Here is a 6,898-nt window from a genome sequence, read left to right on the forward strand (position 1 = left end):
AGAAAAGTGCACCCTGATAGCCAAAAGCATCCTAAAAAAGAAGAGTGATGTGGGAGGATTTTCACTACCTGACCTTGAAACATATTACAAAGCTACACTAGTCAAAACAGCATGGTATTGCCCTAACGATAGATACATTGATCAGTGAAACAGAATTCAGAGTCCAGAAATAAACCCTCACCTCTACAGGCCAACTGTTTTTTTGATAAACCTACCAAGTCCACATTACTGGGACAAAACAATTTCTACAACAAATGGTGCTGGGAGAACTGGATATCCCAAACCAAGAGAATGAAAGAGGATACCTATCTCACCCCCTATGCAAGAATCAACTCAAAATGGATCAAAGACCTAAATATGGAAGTCAGAACTATAAAACTATTTTTAAAAAAATGTAGGGAAACATCTTAAAGATCTTTTGGTAGGTGGTAGTCTCTTGGATTTTACATTCAAAGCACAAGCAACAAAAGAAAAAATAGATAAATGGGACTTCCTCAAAATCAAACACTTTTGTACCTCAAAGGACTTCGTCAAATGCATGAAAAGGCAGGCGACTCAATGGGAGAAAATATTTGGAAATCACACATCCAACAAGGGTCTAATATCCATGATATATAAAAGAGATGCTACAACTCAAAAATAAAATGACCAACAACCCAATTAAAAATGGGCAAAAAGACTAAATAGACATTTCTTCAAAGGCAAAAAAAAAACATATGAAAAATGCTGAACATCACTAGTGATTAGCGAAATGCAAATCAAAGCTACAATGAGACATAAATTCATACCTGTTGGAATGACCGCTATTAAAAAGAGAAAACTGGGAAGCGAACTTGGCCGAATGGATAGGGTGTCCGCCTACCACATGGGAGGTCCACGGTTCAAACTCCGGGCCTCCTTGACCCGTGTGGAGCTGGCCCACGTGCAATGCTGATGCACACAAGGAGTGCTGTGCCACGCAGGGTGTCCCCTGCATAAGGGAGCCCCAAGCGCAAGGAATGTGCCCCATACGGAGAGCCGACCAGCGTGAAAGAAAGTGCAGCCTGCCCAGGAATGGCGCCACACACACAGAGAGCTGACGTAGCAAGATGACGCAACAAAAAGAGACGCAGATTCCAGGTGCCGCTGACAAGAATAGAAGCAGTCACGGAAGAACACACAGCGAATGGACACAAAGAGTAGACAACTGGGATGGAGAGGAAGGGGAGAGAAATAAATAAAAAAATAAAATCTTTGAAAAAAAAGAGAGAGAAAACTACAAGTGTTGGAAAGTGTGTGGAGAGGTAGGAATGCTTATTCGCTGTTTTAGCATGGTATAGGCACTGTGGAGGACTGTTGGGCAGTTCCTAAAGAAGTTGAACATAGATTTGCCAGGTGACCCGGCAATACCAATGCAAGGTGTATACCCAGAAGTACTGAGAGCGGTGACACAAACATACATCTGCACATCAATGTTGATAGCAGCATTATTCACAATTGCCAAAAGATGGAAACAACCCAGGTGTCCATCAATTGAAGAATGGATAAACAAACTGTGATGTATACACACAATAGAGTATTATGCAGCTGTAAGAAGAAATTAAGTAGTAAAAACATACACAACATGAATGAACCTGGAGGATATTATGTTGAGTGAAGTAAGCCAGACACAAAAGGACAAATATGGTATGAATGCATTAATATCAACTAAATACATTGTATAATCTCATGGTGTTAATAACTTGAATACAGGTCACCAGAAAATAGAATGAAATTAGAGAAAGTTAAGTTGAGGGATAACTTGTGCAGAATTGGTAAAATGTATGCTAATCTTTGGAAATGAAGAGAAAAGAAGAAAGCACAACATGTTTTTAATTAGCAATGCTATTACATGAGTATGATAGTGGTTGAAAGGGAAAGTCTAAGGTCACGTATATTACCAAAAGCAAAGCTAAAAATGGAAATGGAACTGTAAAAGCAGAGTAAAACCATATATGAAAAATGAATATGGGTGATACTGCATATATATATTTATATAAAACTGTTTTCTTTGAAACTGAACTGTTACTGTTACAAGATGTTAATATCAGACCAAAATAAACCATTATGCTAAGTGAAGGAAACCAGACACAAAGTACTACAAATTGTATGATTCTATTCATATAAAATGTAAATATAAATAAACTTATAAAGATGAAATTAGATTAGTGGTTATGTAGGGCTGGGAAGGATGGCAGGAATAACAGGTGACTACAAAACATTGTGTAGGTTTTCTTTTTGGAGTAATGAAATACTTCTAAAATTTTTTGTGGTGACAAATGCACAACAATGTGATTATACTAAAAACCACTGAACACTTTGGATGGATTCTATGGTATGTGAATATATCTCAATGCAACTTTTTAAAAAACACCCATAGAACTGTACAATACAAAGAGTGATCCCTAATATAAACTATGGGCAAGGGAGCAGATATGGCTCACGAGGCTGAGAACCTGCTTCCCACACGGGAGGTCCTGGGTTTGGTCCTGCTGCCTCCTAAAAACAAACAAACAAACAACAAGCAAACAAATGGGAAAAAAAACAACTCAGGAGCCAATGTGGCTCAGTGGTTAAATGCCAGCTTCCCACATATGAGGTCCTGAGTTCAATCAACAGATTTAAAAACCTGAGTGACAGATTTACTGCAGTTCAACATACTATTTTCTCTACTTTTCTGGATGTTTGAAATTTTTCATAATTAAAAAATTTTTAAAGGCTTATATGGAAATTTATTCTCTTCCCATCCTGTTCCCCAGCCACCTAATAATTCCACCTCCAGCCACTGTTACCAGTTTATGTATTCTTCCAGAGATATTCCATGCATAAATACGCAAACACATATTTTTCTTAAACAATACAATAGGTTGCAAAATGTACACCCTCTTTTGTACCTTGTTTTTTTCACTTAATATATCTTGGAGACGAGACCACTTGGTATTTGCATATACAGAGATGCCTTGTTCCTTCTAACATGCATAATTTATTTAACTACTTCCCTAATGATGAGCATTTAGGAACTGGTATTTCTTGATATTGTCTTTCAAATTTAAAATTCTTAAAAGAGAAAAAAATAAGATTTCAGTCAGAGATTTAGCAAAGCTAGATGTGCAACTGAAGTATTTATATGTAATTTGTCTGCCTAAGTGTTCTTTTCATTGGGTACATAAATTAATCCAAAACTCCCACAAAGATACTCCTATAACAAACCACACAATATGCTTATTTCTCAGTAAACTATTCCAGGCTTGCTAACATCTACCACTCTTTGCTTTTCTTGTGCAGTAGCTTTCAGATAACCAGTGCTCTAACACAGCAATTACAATCATTTCACAGTTTTCCATTTTTAAATATATGCCTGTTAATCACAGCTATTAATTCTGAACTAGCCTGATTAGGCTGGCTTCACAACCTCTACTTCCTTCCAGGACTCTTTAAAAACTAGATGCATCTAACAAATACCTTTATTTTAATCTAACTGAATGCTCCTACCATTTTCTAATCCCAATAGTTGACTCTAGAAACTCTACCTATAATGCAGTTTGCTTCTCAGCAGAACTGCTTAGAATATCTAACTTAGTTTAACAGAAAAACATTAGCATTGGCATCACAGAGCCTGAAATTTACCATTTTAACTAGGTAGGTGAGCTGGAGAAACTTATTAGACTCTCAACGACCTCAGCTGAAATGTGCTGCAAAAGCCACCTTTCATTACAAGATCTCATTAACTTTTTGTGACAGATCTGAGTGTATCTAGCAAATACGTAGCAGGTTCTAAATAAATCCTAGATCAATCTGAACACTACCTTCCACTGTTTCATTCACAGCCAAACTTAAGAACAAGGTCTAAACAAATTCTAAGATTTCCTATGGGGCTTAGAACAGTACTATGCTCTTAGTAAGTGCTCAAAAGTTATCTGTGGTTGAATAAATTCGGTATAAATCACTAAGGTGAATTTTGTGATACGTAAAAGAACTTCCCTTAACTGGTATCTCAAATTTCTAAGACCTATGGAAATCTCGAACTCCCCAATAGGATGGCTTATTCTTACTCTAAAGATGACTAAATTGAACAGATTGAAGTGGGAGTGAGGTAAAAAGTATTTCTTCACCATAATTATGTTACTGAAATTCGGAGTAAACATTAAATTGACACAAAATATGCGCCCAATAATTAGTACCTAATATTAAGACGCATGCATCCCACGGGGATGGAGGACGAAAGGAGGAAAAACTACGGAGGTTCAGTAACAAGAGGTGGAAAGCTGTCCCTGGCCTGAGACTCACAGGCCCTTAAGCACCAGGGTCTACAGGCTCCCTGCCTCACCGGAGATCGAAGGAGGTCAGTGGCCTCCCCTTAAAGGTCAAGGTTCTGGAGCCACCTTTCCAGCTAGGGCTGAGTGCAAAGCTGGAACGCCTCCCCAAGAATTCCTACCCCTAAGCCAGAAGCACCGCCAGCCATAAACTCGAACCGGCTCTGAGCGATGGGACGACCAGTTACCCTTGCGCCGCAGCCTGCAGGAGCAGAGACCCCCGGCCACGTCCAGCAACCCCACAACCCTGCTAAAGGGCAGACAGACAACTAGGAACCTCGGGGTCCGATTCGCATCAACGCACCCCGGTCCCTTCATACTCACATTCACAGCCGACCTCTCTTACTCCATCGCACCGACGAGACCCGGGCGAGGGAGCTCCTCGACGCCCCAGACCCCCTCCTCAGTTTTGGGTCCGGCCGCCCGCTCCGGACCCGCTCCCCGCCCGGCACCGCCGCCGCCGCCAGCGCGCAGGCGCACAACACCGCCGTCGCGCTTCTTCCCCTCCCCACCCCCCTTTGCGGTCCGCCATTCTCAATAATCTAACTTTATTATAATACTCGAGAGTGAACAACGGACACGAGGGAAAAGGCTTTACTCAGAAAGAATGGAAGACCAAAGGTAGGGAGGCTTGCGGAAGCTGCACTGGACGCTACTGTGACCAGCCTCCCCAGTCCCTTTTTCATTCTCTTGCTTATTTCTGGCCTCCTTGTTCCTGCTCTCTTCCCAAGCACTCCACGATTCTCTTTAGGCAGTGGCGACTATTTCAGTTCAATTTCTAGCCGCTCCTTCCTTGCAAAATTTATTAAATCTTAATCATGGAAGGTGCGTGAACTGGGTTCAAATTTTGCCCAGCTACTACTAATTTGTGATTTGGGGCAAACTCCAAGGTTCTTTGGAACCTCAGTTTCCTCAGAATTAAAATAAGGATAATGATGTCCCATCTCTCATGGTGTTGCTAAGATTAAAAGCGATAACGTAAGTCCAGATATCCATTCATGACTCGAACAGACCATCAATACCAAGGATTATATTATTATTATCTTAATTGTATTTATTACAGACCTTAGATTAGCCCTTAGGCATTCCCTCAGGACTCTATTTTAGTGACAAAAATTAGTCAAATAAATCAAGTTACATTAAGGTTGATGATAGCATACACTGTCCTCTTATAGTAATGAAATTATTGTAACATCTCTGTTTAACAAGACCTTCAATGCCTCAAATCAAAGTAAGCAGCTACCTTCTTCATCTATATGTAAAGGCAAATTCCAATTCTGTATTTGTGACATCACAAGTCCTTGAAACACTCAAAAATTGGGGTATGCTGCTCATTCTACTTTCCTTTAAAGCCAAGTAATGGAAAAACTGCTTTACCCAATAAACTCAGGGCCATAGTCGAAGGATAAGCCTGTAGAAGACTAAGGTCAGAGATTGGTGAACACCAAGGTAACCCTACATCAGGGCTTCTAAACCTTGGCTCTGTTGACACTTTTTTGACCAGATAATCATTTGTCATGGGGAGCTGTATCATGTATTATAGGATGTTTAGCAGCATCCCTGGTCACAAAATGCTAATAGCAGCACTCCACCCCCAGTTGTGACAATCAAAAATGTCTCTAGTTTGCCACGGTTCCTTGGGGGATTGGGGGAGGCGCAAATCACCTCCAGTTGAGAATTATTTTCCTAGAGAAAGGTAAAGATTTTCATCACAGAAAGGGAAGCTAGTGCTTTTGACCCTACCACTCAAGGTGATTGTGTTTTGTTGCCTAGGTTATATACTTACCATAAAGTATAGATTAGGACTGAAATGGAAATCTAATTCACTAAAATTTGTCAGTTTTAAGAGCCAGCATAGCTTTAAACTATAGACCAGTCAAGTCTCCAGGGTTTGCTAATTTTTAAATTCAATTTACTTTGCCTGAAAATCTTTTCTCTTCGCCCCCCACAACTGGGCGGGGGGGGGGAGTGGGGTGGGAATCTATGTAAGGGTGCTTTTTAGGTTGTATTTTTTTCTACCACTAATTCATTTCAGTTAAATACACTTTCTTCTCAGCCTTGCCATCATCCTGAATGACTTCCACCTCCATGTAGACAAAAAATCCAAAAATTAAATCTCCAATTTCCTTAAACTAAATGACCTCAATAGCCGAAATACCTATTCTATTTCAGCTACCCATGTCCATGGAAACACCCTGAACCTTGTATTCACCTGCAACTGCTTCACCTCCAAAGTCACTAATGGAACTATCACTTTCCCTAACCAAACACCTTCAATCTTCCATCTTCTTTGATCAACCACACACTATGATTTTCTTTGACCTCGTCAAGCATGCCAGTTTACTGACTACCTACTCTTATCTCCCCATCCATCAGCCCTCTCCTGACATGACTTGAATTCCATGATCTGCCATCTAAGTAACAATTTTGGTAATAATCTGAGTTCCCTTGCACCTCTCTTTTCATGATATCAGGGTTTCTCAACCTTAGCACTATTGACATTTTGGACTGGATAATTCTTGTGGAGATTTATCCTGTTTATTGTAGGATATTTAGCAGCATCCCTG

The 6,898-nt window shown here is 40.1% G+C and overlaps 1 protein-coding gene across 1 annotated transcript in view; it reads right to left on the reverse strand.

The window, feature by feature from the left end:
- Positions 1–4,874, reverse strand: part of ZNF106 (zinc finger protein 106) — a 113,214-nt gene extending 108,340 nt beyond the window's left edge. The window contains exon 1 of the mRNA XM_058294010.2: positions 4,656–4,874. The gene's annotated coding sequence lies outside the window, so the exon portion shown is untranslated. The remainder of the gene's footprint in view (positions 1–4,655) is intronic.
- Between the last annotated feature and the right edge of the window lie 2,024 nt (positions 4,875–6,898).

Source organism: Dasypus novemcinctus, chromosome 3 (assembly GCF_030445035.2).
Source record: "Dasypus novemcinctus isolate mDasNov1 chromosome 3, mDasNov1.1.hap2, whole genome shotgun sequence".
Lineage (NCBI taxonomy): Eukaryota > Metazoa > Chordata > Mammalia > Cingulata > Dasypodidae > Dasypus > Dasypus novemcinctus.